Here is a 17979-nt window from a genome sequence, read left to right on the forward strand (position 1 = left end):
CTGGATTAGGCATAGTGGAAGACTAGTTGGAGACCTATCGGTCCCTATTATAATGTGAACACTCCTGGTTGGGTCTCCTTCATGCGTGTTGCCTGTAGCAGTAGGCTTCCGAGGCCATCAGGCCTCCACTTCCTTGGATTCAACTACCCATGTTACTATCCTTAAATTTTTCTGACAATGGTAGTCTACAAAACTAAATTGATATTTGTGCCACCTGTGTGTGGCTCAGCATGAAAGCAGATAGAGGTGTTGCATGTGGTATCCAGGCTCCCAGCAAAGGAGGCCTACACCGATCCCTCACCCACCTCTTCTTACTGTGATGTTCAATTGAAAGATGTAAATGCTGTCCCAGACCCTAATACCTCTTGCCTGGTTGATTGCTGCAGTGGCATGCTACAATTTGTACTATGGGTGAATTGAGGCCACTTTTCTGGTGTCTGTCCCTCATTTGATATGTTTTGACAGCTTTGGCGGCCATTATAAGGTGTTGTGCATGCATTTGTTTTTGCCTCCCAATGACATGAATGGCATTCGGCTATATTCGGCAAATATTCAACAAATTAATGAATATTGCAAATTTCGTGATTGTAATCCGAACAATACATTGAAATATTCACTCATCTCTGTTTGTCACAAGCAGGTTTTTCAAACATTGCTGACCCTTATGGTGGCGTTAGGATCTGTAGAATCTCTAGGTTCTGGTATTCTTCCTTGCAACTTCACTAATGGCTGTGATGACTCAAAGACCTGTGACTCCAAGACAGGTTACGGAGTTAAATCTCTGCTGGGCAAGGTTGTTAATATTCCTTGGTCCCATGCTATGGGAGAACCAGTCATATCTTTTCTTCCCATATATTTGTGTGATGGATCATTCAGGTAGTGCCAGCTGAATAACAACTTATATGACTAAACACCATGGTAACTCATAATTTGACAAAAATCTGTACCATAGGTGAAAAAGGACCAACAAGACCTATCATCACGATAAGCACATAACGCGGAAAGAAAAAAGATGACAAATGGTCACACACAATAAATAGAAATACTATAAACTTTATTAATAGCATACCACAATATTAAAACCAGGTGAAAGGAGGGAAGGTAGTAACAGCACAAAAACTTCTGTTATAGAGTTAACAGGAAGGGTGCCACCAGGAATAACAGTCCTACAGGCTTATACATTATCAGAATAGAAAAAATAAGCAAAAATAGGAAACAAATAGTAAAAAACTAAATAAACAAAAATAATAATTTGATCCTACTGCAGTCAGGAATACCAAGCCAAATAACAACAGTTCACATATAAGATAGGTAAATACAAGAACCGCTATAGTGCTAACCTAATTGAAGTCCCATAGCCTATCAAACAAACATAGTAGATATTATTAAAGCAAGGTACCCACCGCACAGAGGACTGTAGTACTGGAGGCACGCTTCCACCCCAACGCGCGTTTCGGCGATCACACCTTCATCAGGGGGCAAAGACAGTGAGTGCACATGGGTTTAAAAAGCTCCCGGACCGGAAATGAGCGGGTGCAACGACCAAAATAGTCCGTACGGCAACAGGAAAGAAAGAAACAGTGACCGCATATACCGGAAGTATAGGGGCGTGGCTATCAAAGTGATTACGCAGTACCGTGGAAACCATGACGCAGAAACGTCAAAAATAAAACGCTGTAACATGGCAATCAAAACGCAGCAGCGTCAGGAAAAGAACGTAACTCCGTGGAAACCACAACGCTAAATAGTTGCGAAATTTCATGAACACCATAGCGCCGGCGACGTCCAATGGGGGCCAAAGGGAGCCGGAGACCACTGGGGCCCCAAGTGATCCGTAGCATCCAAAGGCCACCACAAGAACGCACCGGCGTATAGGATTCACTAAAGCAGCACCCAAAGATGTAATAATTACTGCTAGATGGAATCACTATGAATGGCCCCATTCAATTGTACATAGACATAAACATAGAATATAAGAACATAAAATAAAAGGACAAATACCAAATAGATACCTATGACACCGACCACGAACTATATATTACTTAATCACCTCTAATCCTACAAAAATACAAGAAGCTCATCCCACAGTTAATGAGAGATTAATACAACGGATTTAACATACAATCTATACATTGCAAATGCAATAAAAGTGATAACAATCACATATATAAATAGCAATAATAGATATAGAGAAAGCATATATATATATATACAAAACTGTGGTTGTAATAACTGTGGCCGTAGTCAATTGCTCATTTCTGCCTTCTAAATCCTTTTCTTTCTTTTTTCTTCTTTTTAAACTCTTTTTTTCTTCTCAATTTTTCTTTTTTTCTTTCTTTTTTTCTTTTTTTCTTTTTTTCTCATAGAACAAAAATCTGGGATATGCCGCAGGGTACTACCAGGTCAACATGTGCTAAAAACAACGAAGTAAAAAACAAGATTAAAAACAAAGAACTAACAGCGTAAACGTGCAGATACTACCAGCAGGACCGATAACAGCATATACACTTGGAAGAGGAGCAGTTGTATTAATGCCAATCTTACAAAAAGGGAGCATAGCTAATATTGTCATTAAGGCCAGTCGGCTGAACCGTGCCCAGAGTCCATATCCATCTTGACTCGACGCGGGCCAGCCTCTGAAAGGTACCACCCCCACGGATCCCTACTTCAAGTAAATCAATCCCTCTAGCCCTGAGAAGATCAGAAACAAATACCAAAACAAAAACAATACCACGCCACTTCAAGACCTTTCATGACTGTAACCCTGATCTTCTCAGGGCTAGAGGGATTGATTTACTTGAAGTAGGGATCCGTGGGGGTGGTACCTTTCAGAGGCTGGCCCGCGTCGAGTCAAGATGGATATGGACTCTGGGCACGGTTCAGCCGACTGGCCTTAATGACAATATTAGCTATGCTCCCTTTTTGTAAGATTGGCATTAATACAACTGCTCCTCTTCCAAGTGTATATGCTGTTATCGGTCCTGCTGGTAGTATCTGCACGTTTACGCTGTTAGTTCTTTGTTTTTAATCTTGTTTTTTACTTCGTTGTTTTTAGCACATGTTGACCTGGTAGTACCCTGCGGCATATCCCAGATTTTTGTTCTATGAGAAAAAAAGAAAAAAAGAAAAAAAGAAAGAAAAAAAGAAAAATTGAGAAGAAAAAAAGAGTTTAAAAAGAAGAAAAAAGAAAGAAAAGGATTTAGAAGGCAGAAATGAGCAATTGACTACGGCCACAGTTATTACAACCACAGTTTTGTATATATATATATATGCTTTCTCTATATCTATTATTGCTATTTATATATGTGATTGTTATCACTTTTATTGCATTTGCAATGTATAGATTGTATGTTAAATCCGTTGTATTAATCTCTCATTAACTGTGGGATGAGCTTCTTGTATTTTTGTAGGATTAGAGGTGATTAAGTAATATATAGTTCGTGGTCGGTGTCATAGGTATCTATTTGGTATTTGTCCTTTTATTTTATGTTCTTATATTCTATGTTTATGTCTATGTACAATTGAATGGGGCCATTCATAGTGATTCCATCTAGCAGTAATTATTACATCTTTGGGTGCTGCTTTAGTGAATCCTATACGCCGGTGCGTTCTTGTGGTGGCCTTTGGATGCTACGGATCACTTGGGGCCCCAGTGGTCTCCGGCTCCCTTTGGCCCCCATTGGACGTCGCCGGCGCTATGGTGTTCATGAAATTTCGCAACTATTTAGCGTTGTGGTTTCCACGGAGTTACGTTCTTTTCCTGACGCTGCTGCGTTTTGATTGCCATGTTACAGCGTTTTATTTTTGACGTTTCTGCGTCATGGTTTCCACGGTACTGCGTAATCACTTTGATAGCCACGCCCCTATACTTCCGGTATATGCGGTCACTGTTTCTTTCTTTCCTGTTGCCGTACGGACTATTTTGGTCGTTGCACCCGCTCATTTCCGGTCCGGGAGCTTTTTAAACCCATGTGCACTCACTGTCTTTGCCCCCTGATGAAGGTGTGATCGCCGAAACGCGCGTTGGGGTGGAAGCGTGCCTCCAGTACTACAGTCCTCTGTGCGGTGGGTACCTTGCTTTAATAATATCTACTATGTTTGTTTGATAGGCTATGGGACTTCAATTAGGTTAGCACTATAGCGGTTCTTGTATTTACCTATCTTATATGTGAACTGTTGTTATTTGGCTTGGTATTCCTGACTGCAGTAGGATCAAATTATTATTTTTGTTTATTTAGTTTTTTACTATTTGTTTCCTATTTTTGCTTATTTTTTCTATTCTGATAATGTATAAGCCTGTAGGACTGTTATTCCTGGTGGCACCCTTCCTGTTAACTCTATAACAGAAGTTTTTGTGCTGTTACTACCTTCCCTCCTTTCACCTGGTTTTAATATTGTGGTATGCTATTAATAAAGTTTATAGTATTTCTATTTATTGTGTGTGACCATTTGTCATCTTTTTTCTTTCCGAGGTAGTGCCAGCTGTAGCTTGTCTAAACCTGGTCTGGAAAGATGGAGTTATCCAGGCATTTCTGATGGTTGCTCTGTGATAGTTGTTTGCAGCTTTTGGTGATGATTTTTTTTCCTTCCCCTTTAGTGTTTAATGCAGTTTCTTTGCCTCATTGGCTTCTTATTCTTGTTCCCTGGTATTTATTCCTGTGTGAGTTCTGTGTTCTTTGTGACCTTCAGAGAGGTATGTAAATTATATCTTCAGTTAAATTTCTAAGTAACTGGATTAGTGATAGAAAGCAGAGGGTGGTTATAAATGGTATATTCTCTAACAGGGTCGCTGTGACCAGTGGGGTACTGCAAGGGTCGGTGTAGGAACCTATTCTCTTCAACATAGTTATTGCACTGGCCTTGCACTGGCGTGTACTCCGGAGGACAGAGAATGAACTTCAATCCAATATTGCGGCCAGCATGCAGCCAGCGGGTAAGGAAAGGGTGAATCAAACACCCGAAAACCCCACCCATATGACCCAAAACTGGTCCCGCCAAATTCAGGTGACAGGTTCCCTTTAACAATCTGGTAGAAGGTTTACACAGTAAAATATTGATATTTGCAAATGACACAAAACTATGTAAAGCAGTCAATACAAGAGAAGATAGTAGTATTCTGCTACAGATGGATCTGAATAATTTGGAAACTTGACCCGAGAGGTGGCATATGCGGTTTAACAAGGATAAATGTACGGTTATGCCAAGGCTGCCAAGGCAAACAATATCATAGAGTGCATTAAAAGTGGTTTGGATACACATGATGAGAGCATTATACTGCCTCTATACAAATCCCTAGTTAGACTGCACATTGAGCACTGTGTACAGTTTTCGGCACCGGTGCCCAGGAAGGATATAATAGAACTAGAGCGAGTACAAAGGAGGTCAACAAGATTAATAAAGGAGATGGGGGAACTACAATACCCAGAGAGATTAGCAAAATTGGGATTATTTAGTCTAGAAAAAAGACGACTGAGGGGCTATCTAAAGGTACCTTCACACGAAACGACGCTGCAGCGATAGCGACAACGATGCCGATCGCTGCAGCGTCGCTGTTTGATCGCTGGAGAGCTGTCACACAGACCGCTCTCCAGCGACCAACGATGCCGAGGTCCCCAGGTAACCAGGGCAAACATCGGGTTGCTAAGCGCAGGGCCGCGCTTAGTAACCCGATGTTTACCCTGGTTACCAGCGTAAAATGTAAAAAAAACAAACAGTACATACTCACCTGCGCGTCCCCCGGCGTCTGCTTCCTGCACTGACTGACTGACTGAGCGCCGGCAGTAGCAGGGCACAGCGGTGACGTCACCGCTATGCTGTGCTTTCACTTTCACTTTGCGGCGCTCAGTCAGTGTGGGAAGCAGACGGCGGGGGATGCGAATGTAAGTATGTACTGTTTGTTTTTTTTACATTTTACACTGGTAACCAGGGTAAACATCGGGTTACTAAGCGTGGCCCTGCGCTTAGTAACCCGATGTTTACCCTGGTTACCAGTGTAAAATATCGCTGGTATCGTTGCTTTTGCTGTCAAACACAACGATACACGGCGATCGGACGACCAAATAAAGTTCTGAACTTTATTCAGCGACCAGCGACATCACAGCAGGATCCTGATCGCTGCTGCGTGTCAAACTAAACGATATCGCTAGCCAGGACGCTGCAACGTCACGGAACGCTAGCGATATCGTTACAAAGTCGTTTCTTGTGAAGGTACCTTTATAACCATGTATAAATGTAAAAGAGGACAATACAAATATCTCTCCGAGGATCTGTTTATACCAAGGAAGGTGACAATCACAAGGGGGTATTCTCTGCATCTGGAGGAGAGAAGGTTTTTCCACCAACATAGAAGAGGATTCTTTACTCTTAGGCCATGTGCACACGTTCAGTATTTTTTGCATTTTTTTGCTATAAAAACGTGATAAAAACGTGAAAAAACGCTTACATATGCCTCCTATTATTTACAGTGTATTCTGCATTTCTTGTGCAAATGTTGCATTTTTTTCCGCGAAAAAATCGCATCGCGGAAAAAAAAGCAACATGTTCATTAAATTTGCGGAATTGCGGGGATTACGCACACCTAGGAATGCATTGATCTGCTTACTTCCCGCACGAGGCTGTGCACACCATGCGGGAAGTAATCAGATTATGTGCGGTTGGTACCCAGGGTGGAGGAGAGGAGACTCTCCTCCACGGACTGGGCACCATATAATTGTTAAAAAAAAAAGAATTAAAATAAAAAATAGTCATATACTCACCTTCGATGGCCCCCGCAGTCTTCCCGCCTCTCAGGTGCATGCTGCCACTTCGGCGCCTATAGCTGGTGTGTGTGAAGGACCTGCGATGACGTCGCGGTCTTGTGATTGGTCACGTGACCGCTCATGTGACCGCTCACGTGACCGCGACGTCATCGAAGCTCCTGCACACACACACCATCTATAGGAACGGACGCCACTGAGGAGATTGGCTGTCTGCAGGTGAGTATAACCATTTTTTTTTTATTATTATTATTTTTAAACATTCTATCTTTTACTATTGATGCTGCATAGGCAGCATCTATAGTAAAAAGTTGGTCACACTTATCAAACAGTATGTTTGACAAGTGTGACCAACCTGTCAGTCAGTTTTCCAAGCGATGCTACAGATCGCTTGGAAAACTTTAGCATTCTGCAAGCTAATTTCGCTTGCAAAATGCTAAAAAAACGCGAAAAAAAACGGGAAAAAAAAACGGAAAAAAAAATGCGGATTTCTTGCAGAAAATTTCCGGTTTTCTTCAAGAAATTTCTGCAAGAAATCCTGACGTGTGCACATACCCTTTGGGCAGTAAGAATCTGGAATTCCTTGCCTGAGAAGGTGGTGATGGCGAACTAACTCGAGGGGTTCAAGAGAGGCCTGGATGTCTTCCTGGAGCATAATAATATTGTATCTTACAGTTATTAGGTTCTTTAGATGGACATACTGTAGATCTGGGGACAAATGTCTTTTTTCTTCCTTGCTAACTATGTTACTATGTCTTAGGGGCCGGGATTCTCCCACTTCACAGGGTAGATCCCAAGCTTTGTCTGCCTCTGCGGTCTTCCATTCTGCTCCGGCCACAGTAGGGGCTGTTCAGCAAATACGGCAGTCTCAGCGTCTTGCTCAGACTTGGGCTGTTTGCTTGGTTACTGCTGGCGTTCCAGCCAAACCTATAGTAATCAGCAATAAACAGCAGCAAACGGACGCTCCATAGGCTAAGTCCAGGAATCACTCTACTGAGCATGCTCTTGACGTGGCGACTTCTCATTGGTGGTCGGTCGTCAGATGCTTAGATTATGTGGCAGTTCCAGATTGGCCCTCGAGCAAAGTCCTGTCTGACTGGACTTAAGGGGATCGTATAAAAGGTTCTCTGGAGTGAATGCCGCCGTGCTAAGATCATTTATGTCATGTATGCTGGTGGATACATTACCACTCTGTGTGTGCACATGTGCCGCTTCTAACACGGTGAATATGTGTCTAGGCAGGCAGTGTAGGGTGGAAACTCCTGCTTGGCTTAGCATCTGAGTCTGGGCGGCTCAAGTCGTGTGTGCGGTTTGCACAGCAGAGTCTCAGAATGAGCACAACCACCAGCCTAGACTTCCCTGGGGGGTAGCTATAGGGACCACAATTAGAGTCATTACTAGGGTTGAGCGACTTTCATTTTTTTAAGATCGAGTAGGGTTTTGGGAAACCCGATTTTGTCCAGAGTCGAGTCGAGTGCAGTCGGCCGATTATCGCTAAAAGTCGGGGATCGACCGAAACACGAAACCCAATGCAAGTCAATGGGGAAGCATAGTCGGCAGTGAGTGGAGGCCAGGAAAACACCTACAGTGCCCATTTTAATGCCAAAAACATCCATTCTTGTTTCTGAAGCTTGCCAATCTTAATTAACTGTATAATAATAGTTGGGCATAGGGAATTGGGTGAAAGTTGTGGGGGGAGTAGGGCTGGCTCAAGTTTTTCGTGGGCCCAGGAAATGCGGACTACGTCACGGCGGTGTTGCAGGGAAAGGTAAGTATTTAAAAGTTGCAAGTGCTGTGATCCTGAGCAAGCAGGGGGGGGGCCCACTCGTTCGCATTGCCACTGGCACAGGGCCCCTCAAAGTACGGCGGTGTGTTTGCATGGCGGGGGCGCCTCCCACCAGCAGCGACACTTTTGCGTACTCTGAGGGGCCCTGTGCCAGTGACGTCGCCAACGAGTATGCCCCCCCACCTGATGAAGGAACCTGCACTTTCATCTGCACCTTCCTCTTTGTCCCTGTGTAAGGTGGTATAACATGCGGGAAGGGGAACCTTACTTTCAGCAGGGACAGATTCTGGCTGTGTAGAGTACAAGGGGAATGTAGTGGTCTAGGTCAATGTACCAGCAGACTCATTTAGCAGTGGCTGGGCAATGGGCAGGATGAGGAGGAAACAGATATAGGGCCAAAGAATAAAGTAGGCTACATGCAGTTCAAAATTGGTAACAGGACTAAACAGGCGGCATTGCTTTGTTCAGTGGAGTAGCAAACCCAAGAGCAGCAGACACTGTTTCAAGGGCCTAACCACACTAGTAGGCCAAATGCAGTTTAATATCTGATAGTATAGGGCGAAAGCCAGAATGTGGAAGCTCAGCTTTGTTCAGTTGAGGACAACACCAGGGAGGGGCAGACACCTTTAGTAGGCCGGAAAAGCCTATTGCATTTTTTAAAATGGTAATTTGGAGCAGAAGGTTGAAGCTCAGCTTTATTTACTTGAGGGCAACACCAGGGAGGGGCAGAAGCCGTTAGTAGGCCCTAACCACCATTTTTTTTTTTTAAACCACATAATGAGAGCCGGAAGGTTGAAGCTCAGCTTTATTTAGTTGAGGACAACACCAGGGAGGGGCACACAGACAGACACCTTTAGTAGGCCTGAAAAGCCTATTGCATTTTTCAAAATGGTAATTTGGAGCAGAAGGTTGAAGCTCAGCTTTATTTAGTTGAGGGCAACACCAGGGAGGGGCAGAAGCCGTTAGTAGGCCCTAACCACCATTTTTTTTTTAAAACCACATAATGAGAGCCGGAAGGTTGAAGCTCAGCTTTATTTAGTTGAGGACAACACCAGGGAGGGGCAGAAGCCGTTAGTAGGCCCTAACCACCATTTTTTTTTTTAAAACCACATAATGAGAGCCGGAAGGTTGAAGCTCAGCTTTATTTAGTTGAGGACAACACCAGGGAGGGGCAGAAGCCGTTAGTAGGCCCTAACCACCATTTTTTTTTTTAAAACCACATAATGAGAGCCGGAAGGTTGAAGCTCAGCTTTATTTAGTTGAGGACAACACCAGGGAGGGGCACACAGACAGACACCTTTTGTAGGCCTGAAAAGCCTATTGCATTTTTCAAAATGGTAATTTGGAGCAGAAGGTTGAAGCTCAGCTTTATTTAGTTGAGGGCAACACCAGGGAGGGGCAGAAGCCGTTAGTAGGCCCTAACCACCATTTTTTTTTTAAAACCACATAATGAGAGCCGGAAGGTTGAAGCTCAGCTTTATTTAGTTGAGGACAACACCAGGGAGGGGCAGAAGCCGTTAGTAGGCCCTAACCACCATTTTTTTTTTTAAAACCACATAATGAGAGCCGGAAGGTTGAAGCTCAGCTTTATTTAGTTGAGGACAACACCAGGGAGGGGCAGAAGCCGTTAGTAGGCCCTAACCACCATTTTTTTTTTTAAAACCACATAATGAGAGCCGGAAGGTTGAAGCTCAGCTTTATTTAGTTGAGGACAACACCAGGGAGGGGCACACAGACAGACACCTTTAGTAGGCCTGAAAAGCCTATTGCATTTTTTAAAATGGTAATTTGGAGCAGAAGGTTGAAGCTCAGCTTTATTTAGTTGAGGGCAACACCAGGGAGGGGCAGAAGCCGTTAGTAGGCCCTAACCACCATTTTTTTTTTTTAAACCACATAATGAGAGCCGGAAGGTTGAAGCTCAGCTTTATTTAGTTGAGGGCAACACCAGGGAGGGGCAGAAGCCGTTAGTAGGCCCTAACCACCATTTTTTTTTTTTAAACCACATAATGAGAGCCGGAAGGTTGAAGCTCAGCTTTATTTAGTTGAGGGCAACACCAGGGAGGGGCAGAAGCCGTTAGTAGGCCCTAACCAAAGTTGAAGGCCAAATGCAGTTTAATTTCTGATACTATAGGCCGAAAGCCAGAAGGTGGAAGTTCCGATTTAGACAGTGGAGGACAATTTGAATTAGGGACTGCAGACAGACTTAGTAGGCTGTCCCCTGTGGACCATGCATCCACCACATTAACCCATTGCGCCGTAATGGACACGTAATCTTCCGTGGCCATGCCTACAGGTCCATGCGTCTGTTGTCAGGTGCACCTTTGTACTCACAGATTGCCAGAGTGCATGGACAATGCGGTCTTCTACATGCTGGTGGAGGGTTGGGATGGCTTTTCTCGCAAAAGAAGTGTCGACTGGTTAGCTTGTAGCGTGGTACAGCGTAGTCCATCATGGCCTTATTAATAGTAAATAAAATATATAACTAGGCTCTATGAACTTTTAAATAGGTTCCAGGGGTACACGGGCAGCATTGGTGTGGTCAGTGGAGGAGTATTGCAAGTAGGGGCTGCAGACAGGCTATCAAAGGCCTAAAATAACAAACAGTAGGCAGTCATGGCAGTTTTACATCGGTTACATGGATACACGGGCAGGCAGCTTGGTGGTCAGTGGAGGAGTATTTAAAGTAGGGACCGCAGACAGGCTTCAAAGGCCTAACATAAGAAAATGGGCTGGCTGTAGGCACTTTATAATTGGTTCCAGGGGTACACGGGCAGCAGTGGTCTGGTCAGTGGAGGAGTATTTAAAGTAGGGACCGCAGACAGGCTATCAAAGGCCTAACATAACAAACAATAGGCTCATGGCAGTTTCACAGCGGTTACATGGATACACGGGCAGGCAGCTTGGTGGTCAGTGGAGGAGTATTGCAAGTAGGGGCTGCAGACAGGCTATCAAAGGCCTAAAATAACAAACAGTAGGCAGTCATGGCAGTTTTACATCGGTTACATGGATACACAGGCAGGCACTCCAGGCAGCATTGTGGTCAGTGGAGGAGTATTGCAAGTAGGGGCCGCAGACAGGCTATCAAAGGCCTAAAATAACAAACAATAGGCTCATGGCAGTTTTACAGCGGTTACATGGATACACGGGCAGGCAGCTTGGTGGTCAGTGGAGGAGTATTTAAAGTAGGGACCGCAGACAGGCTTCAAAGGCCTAACATAAGAAAATGGGCTGGCTGTAGGCACTTTATAATTGGTTCCAGGGGTACACGGGCAGCAGTGGTCTGGTCAGTGGAGGAGTATTTAAAGTAGGGACCGCAGACAGGCTATCAAAGGCCTAACATAACAAACAATAGGCTCATGGCAGTTTCACAGCGGTTACATGGATACACGGGCAGGCAGCTTGGTGGTCAGTGGAGGAGTATTGCAAGTAGGGGCTGCAGACAGGCTATCAAAGGCCTAAAATAACAAACAGTAGGCAGTCATGGCAGTTTTACATCGGTTACATGGATACACAGGCAGGCACTCCAGGCAGCATTGTGGTCAGTGGAGGAGTATTGCAAGTAGGGGCCGCAGACAGGCTATCAAAGGCCTAAAATAACAAACAATAGGCTCATGGCAGTTTTACAGCGGTTACATGGATACACGGGCAGGCAGCTTGGTGGTCAGTGGAGGAGTATTTAAAGTAGGGACCGCAGACAGGCTTCAAAGGCCTAACATAAGAAAATGGGCTGGCTGTAGGCACTTTATAATTGGTTCCAGGGGTACACGGGCAGCAGTGGTCTGGTCAGTGGAGGAGTATTTAAAGTAGGGACCGCAGACAGGCTATCAAAGGCCTAACATAACAAACAATAGGCTCATGGCAGTTTCACAGCGGTTACATGGATACACGGGCAGGCAGCTTGGTGGTCAGTGGAGGAGTATTGCAAGTAGGGGCTGCAGACAGGCTATCAAAGGCCTAAAATAACAAACAGTAGGCAGTCATGGCAGTTTTACATCGGTTACATGGATACACAGGCAGGCACTCCAGGCAGCATTGTGGTCAGTGGAGGAGTATTGCAAGTAGGGACCGCAGACAGGCTTCAAAGGCCTAACATAAAAAAATGGGCTGGCTGTAGGCACTTTATAATTGGTTCCAGGGGTACACGGGCAGCAGTGGTCTGGTCAGTGGAGGAGTATTTAAAGTAGGGACCGCAGACAGGCTATCAAAGGCCTAAAATAACAAACAATAGGCTCATGGCAGTTTCACAGCGGTTACATGGATACACGGGCAGGCAGCTTGGTGGTCAGTGGAGGAGTATTGCAAGTAGGGGCCGCAGACAGGCTATCAAAGGCCTAAAATAACAAACAATAGGCTCATGGCAGTTTTACAGCGGTTACATGGATACACAGGCAGCTTGGTGGTGAGTGGAGGAGTAGTGCAAGGAGTGTCTGTCCCAGTACTCCCAAAATATAAATAGATGTTAATGTCTCGCAAAACAACCAAAACAAAAAAAAAAGGTGGCATACTTAGGTACAGGGGTGGGCTCATCTACTGAGTTTCTGACATAGTAATTTGGCAGTAACTATTTAATGGTGCCAATATAGGACACAGACACAGACTACTTTAAGTTGCATCATAGATGTCTACAAATTTGTATTGTCAGTGCCAGACATTGAATGATGTCAGCGAATAGACTAAAGATTGGTGGAGCTGTGCGACATAATTTTGCACGTGGTAGAGCACATTTTGAGCTGGGGTAGGGGGGAACTCTCTTGAGGCCGGCGGGACCGCCCCAGGGCCCCTCATGTTACAACGGTGTGTCTGACGTTGGGTGCGCACCACCACCGCCAGAGACACTACATTGTACTATGAGGGACCCAGTAGCAATGCCGTCAACCAAAAGCGAGCACACCCACCTCTTCAGACAAACAGCAGTCTCACGGGTGCTTGCGCCAAGTCGCGATACCACGGCCCCGTGTGGGGAGTTTTGCCATTTAGGGAGGTGTAAACATGTCGTATGCTGTACAATCAGCTGCAGCAAATTAGACATTAGAAAAGTAATTCACAGGCAAGAGCTTTTCATAGGAAAGCTAGGTGTCGGCCGGGCAAGGTGGGGCAAAAGATTTCGAAATCCAGTTGTGGTTCATTTTAATGAATGTTAGATCGTCAACATTTTGGGTAGCCAGACGAGTCCTTTTTTCGGTTAATATTGAACCTGCAGCACTGAATACTCTTTCTGATAGGACACTTGCTGCCGGGCAAGCAAGCTCCTGCAATGCATATTCTGCCAATTCTGGCCAGGTGTCTAATTTGGAGGCCCAGTAATCAAATGGGAATGACGGTTGAGGGAGAACATCGATAAGGGATGAAAAATAGTTAGTAACCATACTGGACAAATGTTGTCTCCTGTCACTTTCAATTGATGCAGCAGTACCTGTCCTGTCTGCGGTCATAGCAAAATCACTCCACAACCTGGTCAGAAAACCCCTCTGTCCAATGCCACTTCTGATGTGTGCACCCCTAACACTCCTAGTCTGCTGCCCCCTGGAGCTCGTGTGAGAACGATCACGTGCGCTGTGTGCTGGGAATGCCTGAAGCAAACGGTCAACAAGAGTTGATTGTTTGGTTGCTAATATTAGTTCCAAGTTCTCATGTGGCATAATATTTTGCAATTTGCCTTTATAGCGTGGATCAAGGAGGCAGGCCAACCAGTAATCGTCATCGTTCATCATTTTCGTAATGCGTGTGTCCCTTTTTAGGATACGTAAGGCATAATCCGCCATGTGGGCCAAAGTTCCAGTTGTCAAATCTCCGGTTGTGATTGGTTGAGGGGCAGTTGCAGGCAAATCTACGTCACTTGTGTCCCTCAAAAAACCAGAACCCGGCCGTGACACGCAACCAAATTCCTGTGCCCCCGGGAAAGGTTCGGCATTAAAAATATACTCATCCCCATCATCCTCCTCGTCCTCCACCTCCTCTTCGCCCGCTACCTCGTCCTGTACACTGCCCTGACCAGACAATGGCTGACTGTCATCAAGGCTTTCCTCTTCCTCTGGTGCAGACGCCTGCTCCTTTATGTGCGTCAAACTTTGCATCAGCAGACGCATTAGGGGGATGCTCATGCTTATTACGGCGTTGTCTGCACTAACCAGCCGTGTGCATTCCTCAAAGCACTGAAGGACTTGACACATGTCTTGTATCTTAGACCACTGCACACCTGACAACTCCATGTCTGCCATCCTACTGCCTGCCCGTGTATCCTCCCACAAATAAATAACAGCACGCCTCTGTTCGCACAGTCTCTGAAGCATGTGCAGTGTTGAGTTCCACCTTGTTGCAACGTCTATGATTAGGCGATGCTGGGGAAGGTTCAAAGACCGCTGATAGGTCTGCATACGGCTGGCGTGTACAGGCGAACGTCGGATATGTGAGCAAAGTGCACGCACTTTGAGGAGCAGGTCGGAGAACCCAGGATAAGTTTTCAATAAGCACTGCACCACCAGGTTTAAGGTGTGAGCCAGGCAAGGAATGTGTTTCAGTTGGGAAAGGGAGATGGCAGCCATGAAATTCCTTCCGTTATCACTCACTACCTTGCCTGCCTCAAGATCTACTGTGCCCAGCCACGACTGCGTTTCTTGTTGCAAGAACTCGGACAGAACTTCCGCGGTGTGTCTATTGTCGCCCAAGCACTTCATAGCCAATACAGCCTGCTGACGCTTGGCAGTAGCTGGCCCATAATGGGACAACTGGTGTGCAACAGTGTCATCTGCCGATGGAGTGGTTGGCAGACTGCGTTCTGTGGAAGAGCTGTAGCTTCTGCAGGAGGACGAGGAGGAGGAGGAGGAGGGGGTGCGAACGCCTACAGCCAACTGTTTCCTAGACCGTGGGCTAGGCACAACTGTCCCTAAATTGATGTCGCCTGTGGACCCTGCATCCACCACATTCACCCAGTGTGCCGTGATGGACACATAACGTCCCTGGCCATGCCTACTGGTCCATGCATCTGTAGTCAGGTGCACCTTTGTACTCACAGATTGCCTGAGTGCATGGACGATGCGCTGTTTAACATGCTGGTGCAGGGCTGGGATGGCTTTTCTGGAAAAAAAGTGTCGACTGGGTAGCTCGTATCGTGGTTCAGCGTACTCCATCAGGGCTTTGAAAGCTTCGCTTTCAACTAACCGGTAGGGCATCATCTCTAACGAGATTAGTCTAGCTATGTGGGCGTTAAAACCCTGTGTACGCGGATGCGAGGATAAGTACTTCCTTTTTCTAACCAGAGTCTCATGTAGGGTGAGCTGGACTGGAGAGCTGGAGATCGTGGAACTTTCGGGTGTGCCGGTGTACATGGCAGACTGAGAGACGGTTGGAGACGGTATTGTTTCCGCCGGTGCCCTAGATGCAATATTTCCTCCTACAAAACTGGTGATTCCCTGACCCTGACTGCTTTTGGCTGGCAAAGAAACCTGCACAGATACTGCCTGTGGTGCGGAAAATGGTGGCCTTACAGTGACGGAAGGGATGTTGCGTTGCTGACTAGCTTCATTGGCCGAGGGTGCTACAACCTTGAGGGACGTTTGGTAGTTAGTCCAGGCTTGAAAATGCATGGTGGTTAAGTGTCTATGCATGCAACTAGTATTTAGACTTTTCAGATTCTGACCTCTGCTTAAGCTAGTTGAACATTTTTGACAGATGACTTTGCGCTGATCAGTTGGATGTTGTTTAAAAAAATGCCAGACTGCACTCTTCCTAGACTCGGATCCCTTTTCAGGGATTGCAGACTGAGCTTTAACCGGATGGCAACGCTGTGCTCCAACAGGTTTTGGCTTTGACACGCGTTTTGGGCCAGATACGGGCCCGGCAGATGTAACCTGTTGCGATGTTGATGCCTGCTGCGGCCCCTCCTCCACCTCCGCTTCTGAACTACTGCCGCCTGCACCCTGTTCCCCCAATGGCTGCCAATCGGGGTCAATAACTGGGTCATCTATTACCTCCTCTTCGAGCTCGTGTGCAACTTCGTCTGTGTCACTGTGTCGGTCGGTGGTATAGCGTTCGTGGCGGGGCAACATAGTCTCATCAGGGTCTGATTGTGGATCTGTACCCTGAGAGGGCAATGTGGTGGTCTGAGTCAAAGGAGCAGCATAGTACTCTGGCTGTGGCTGTGCATCAGTGCACTCCATGTCAGAATATACTTGTAATGGGCATGGCCTGTTAAATGTTTCACTTTCTAAGCCAGGGACGGTATGTGTAAAGAGCTCCATGGAGTGACCCGTTGTGTCGCCTGCTGCATCCTTCTCTCTTGTTGTAGTTTTTGCTGAGGAGGACAAGGAAGCGACTTGTCCCTGACCGTGAACATCCACAAGCGACGCGCTGCTTTTACATTTACCAGTTTCGGAAGAGGAGGCAAAAGAGCTAGAGGCTGAGTCTGCAATGTAAGCCAAAACTTGCTGTTGCTGCTCCGCCTTTAAAAGCGGTTTTCCTACTCCCAGAAAAGAGAGCGTTCGAGGCCTTGTGTAGCCTGACGACGAAACTGGCTCCACAGCTCCAGACTTAGGTGGAATATTTTTATCCCCACGACCACCTGATGCTCCTCTACCACTACCATCATTACCAGCTGACAATGAACGCCCACGACGACCTCTTGCACCAGACTTCCTCATTGTTTTAAAATCTTAACCAAAGTAACTTTATTTGTTGCTGTCAAACAACTTACACGGTGAGCTATAACTTCAGTATGATTTCAATATCCCTTAACAGGTTGGTGAGACCACAAGGAAAATCAGGCACAATGTTACACACTCTGTTTTCTGTGGCACAAAATCACAGAGATGACACACACGCAGGACTGTCACTCAAGCACTAATGTCAATATTAATCTCCCACCTAATTTATTTTTTTTTTTTTCTCAGGGAGACTTTAGAAACCAAATAATATTAAAAAAAAAAAAAAAAAAGGCTTTCTATGGCCCACAATTAGAGAGAGAGAGGTGGCACACCCAGGAGTCAAGACTGGCACACAAGCTGAGAGGGCAATATTACTCTCCCACTGTTTTTTTATGTATTTTTTGTTTTTTCAGGGAGACTTTAGAAACCCAATAATATTTTAAAAAAAAAATAAATAGGCTTTCTATGGCCCACTGAATGAGAGGGAGAGAGGTGGCACACCCAGGAGTCAAGACTGGCACACAAGCTGAAAGGGCAATATTACTCTCCCACTGTTTTTTTAGGTTTTTTTTTTTTTTTCAGGGAGACTTTAGAAACCCAATAATATTTTAAAAAAAAAATAAATAGGCTTTCTATGGCCCACTGAATGAGAGGGAGAGAGGTGGCACACCCAGGAGTCAAGACTGGCACACAAGCTGAAAGGGCAATATTACTCTCCCACTGTTTTTTTAGGTTTTTTTTTTTTTTTCAGGGAGACTTTAGAAACCCAATAATATTTTAAAAAAAAAATAAATAGGCT

The 17979-nt window shown here is 45.4% G+C and overlaps 1 protein-coding gene across 1 annotated transcript in view; it reads left to right on the forward strand.

Moving 5' to 3' along the window:
* Positions 1-3556: 3556 nt before the first annotated feature.
* LOC143776379 (uncharacterized) overlaps positions 3557-17979 on the forward strand; it is a 108173-nt gene continuing 93750 nt past the window's right edge. Inside the window, exon 1 of the mRNA XM_077265709.1 lies at positions 3557-4065. The gene's annotated coding sequence lies outside the window, so the exon portion shown is untranslated. The remainder of the gene's footprint in view (positions 4066-17979) is intronic.

Source organism: Ranitomeya variabilis, chromosome 5 (assembly GCF_051348905.1).
Source record: "Ranitomeya variabilis isolate aRanVar5 chromosome 5, aRanVar5.hap1, whole genome shotgun sequence".
Taxonomy (NCBI): Eukaryota; Metazoa; Chordata; class Amphibia; order Anura; family Dendrobatidae; genus Ranitomeya; species Ranitomeya variabilis.